Below are 3,309 nucleotides of genomic sequence, written 5' to 3'. Positions count from 1 at the left end.
AAAAATTAAATTAGGATTTTCTTGTTGCATTTTCAACACTCCCTCTCAACAAGAAAGGATTATATACTACCTCCATCTTGCCTCAATGAAACTCAAACTTTCATCTTTACAATGCCTTTGTCAAAATATTTGCATCTTGTTCCTCTATAGGAATGTACTCAACAACATGATTCTCCTTTGCACATAAACTCGTAGATGCTGATACCGTATGTCGATATGCTTGCACCGATCATGAAAAAATAGATTCTCAGATATTTTGATACAACTCTAATTGTCACAGTAAATCATTGTAACCAATCTACTGGCCAAATAACCCAACAAGGATCTTCCTCATCTAGATAGCTTCACAAGTTGCTTGACTAGTAGCCATGTACTATGGTTCTGCCAAACTGAGTGCAACTGATCTCAACTTCCTTCTATACCAAGAAATTGTTGTTGACCAAACACTGAAGATTCCCCCTGAACTGCTCTTCCTGTCAGGTGGACTCCCTACCAAATCTGCATTTGTGAAGCCTTGAATATTCATTCCCTATGTCTTTTTGTACCAAAAACGAAACCAAGTGGTGCCTCTGAGGTATCTAAACACATATTTAGTTTCCTTCCAATAGAGTTTGGTTGGCATAACCATTGCTTGACTAAGCTAGTTAATGGAAAAATATATGCTCAGGAATGTGTTCACCAAAACATAAGTGAACCCACAAGCTACCTATAAATAGTATCCTCCACTACTTCACCTGAAATAGCATCTTCCTTCCTCTAGTTCCCTCCTAGAGGAGTCTCCATGGGTTTGCTTCTCTCCATGTAGAACTTCTTAAGTATCTAGTTGGCATACTTGCCCTGAGAGACAAAATTTTCCTCATCTCCTTGCCATACTTCCGTACCAAGGAAATAATGCATGAGCCCCAGGTCCTTCATCTCAATTTCTATTGCAAGATCCTCTTTGCAATATTTTACTAGCTTCTCATCACCTATTAGAATTAAATCATCAACATATAATACTATAATAAAACATTTACCTCCAACAACAATATGGTAATGGTTTACATTTTCTTCACTTTTGGTGAAGCCCAACCTGGTGAAATAGCTCTCAATCCTGGTGCACCAAGCATGGGGTGCTCGTTTCAATACATACAGCACTCAGTTGAGTCTGCACACATGTGACTCTCTATTGAAGGTCTCAAATCCTTCTGTCTACTCAATGTACACCTCTTCCTCAATCACACCATCGAGGAACATTTTCTTCACATCCATCTAATGTATCTTCCATCCCATCTATGTTGAAAGTGCTAGAATAGATCTGACTGAAGAGTACCTTGCTACAATAGCAAAGGTCTCCTCATAATCAATTCCCTTCACCTCAGAGAACCCTCTAGCCATAAATTTGGCCTTGTGTTTCTCCACACTCCCATCTACTACTTGCTTTAGCTTGTAAAACAATCTGGAACTCACCACTTACTTATCTATTGGTCTTAAGACCACTTCCCAAACATTGTTTCTGATAATGGATTCAGACTCCTCTACCATGGCATCAATCCATACCAGTTTCTGCACTGCTTCCTCGAATGAGGATGGCTTAATCTCTACACTCTCACTCATCATAGGCATGTATGGGGGGAAGTTCGAAGGAAGAAGGAAAAACGTAGTGGAAGAGAGGAAAATAAATTTTTGTTTATTGTCAAGATGACACTAAGAATTTGTGTTTAGATAAGGAACAATGGCCTCTAGAGCCCATGTTAGCTAAAGGGTGGAGATGGTTTTCTCTAGAGTTCCTTGATGGTTGGGTTGGGGTATTATTCCTTAGATTCCTAAAATGAGGACTTAAAAAGTCCTCTCTTACTATAGTTGTGTTTTACAATGGGTTCTAGAGTCCCCAAGTTAGGTGGAACCATTTTGTTCTAGTTTCAAGGCTAGACTAAATAGGCCTCTAGATTTCCCTGTGTAATTGTTAAATTCTTAAATAGCTAGTGGGTGGAGGTGGGATAACCTCTTGAATACTTGTTTCAACTAGCTGTTGAATTTTGATCCCTAATAAAAAGAAATTCCCCTTAGTCTCTGGAATTTGGCTCAACGGTGATAGTTGCGAGTGAGGAGGGGCACATATTCCATTGCTTGAGTTAGGAGATTGCTTGAGGAAATTTCTACTTTAAATATCATTCCTTGGTTGGTTGAGTGGTTTTAATATGGCGCTAAATGTGTCATAAATAAACTAAAAGAGAAAGGATAAGGGCAAGTGTCCTTTGACTTCCTTAACCAACAAAATTGGAATAAAACATGAAGGAAGAAAGAGTTGTGTTGTGCATGAAGAGGCTATTAAGAAATTGTGGGTAAGAAGGGTTGCTAATGAGGGGAAAAAGGGGAGGATTGGATGAATATGGAATGATTGGGAATGTGCTCTCTAGAGGGATCAAAAGAAAAAACTTGGATACACAGAAGGGTGTACCTCCTAGTACATAGAACTTCTGAGAGGGGCAAAGAGAGTGGAATTTTTAGAGCTATTGTAGAAGAGGAGGAGGCCACATCTAGAATTATGATGTTGAGTGATGGGAGAGCTAAAATCTAGCTAAATAACCCTATTGAAAACTGGTTGGGCATAAGCATTAAATGAGAGAAGTGGCTTGCCTTGGGAATGAAGGAAGAGTGGCCTAGTGGTTCTCTGGTTCAACTGTGAATCCATTGATGGGTTCCCTTTGAAATCACTCCACGTCAAGATTTGGAATTTAGCTCAAGGATGATAGCTACAAGTAATAGTGGTTGTTGTAGAAATTCCTTGTATATTCAAACTATCAATTGTAATTTACAAAACAATAAACTTGAATCTACTCTACTGAGTCAGTGGAAACAATTAAACGATCATGAAATCACGAAGCATACATGAGAAATAATTTAATCAACACATTACACAATGATTTTCCGGGGATATCCATAGCTAAAATCCCCTACTTACTTTATATTCCATTAGTTAGAAAATATCAGAAGATTACAATTATTTTCTCAAGGTTGAGCAACCTCTGCACTATCTCTATCTATTGCATAGCTTCCAAGATAAACCTGGGCCAATACTTAACCAATTTCTCACTTTCCCAAGTCCCTACTTCCTTGTGTTGTTTCCTTGGGAACTAGCCCCTATTAATTAGCCAAATTCCTCAATTATAATTGTGCAATCCTCATAGGCATTCCTCTGACTACATGTACCACCTATACAATTTGGATGATTACACAACTTATAATAAATTTTCCCTGAACTCAAATCTCAACTAGGTAACTCTCATATTTGACATCCATGAGTTATTTATGAGTGAATCTTCAGTT

Source organism: Pinus tabuliformis, chromosome X (genome assembly GCF_031772625.1).
Source record: "Pinus tabuliformis cultivar Carrire ecotype Pingquan chromosome X, CPIR1, whole genome shotgun sequence".
Classification (NCBI taxonomy): domain Eukaryota; kingdom Viridiplantae; phylum Streptophyta; class Pinopsida; order Pinales; family Pinaceae; genus Pinus; species Pinus tabuliformis.
The sequence above is the reverse complement of the archived record's forward strand: the minus strand, read 5'-3'. Positions refer to the sequence as shown.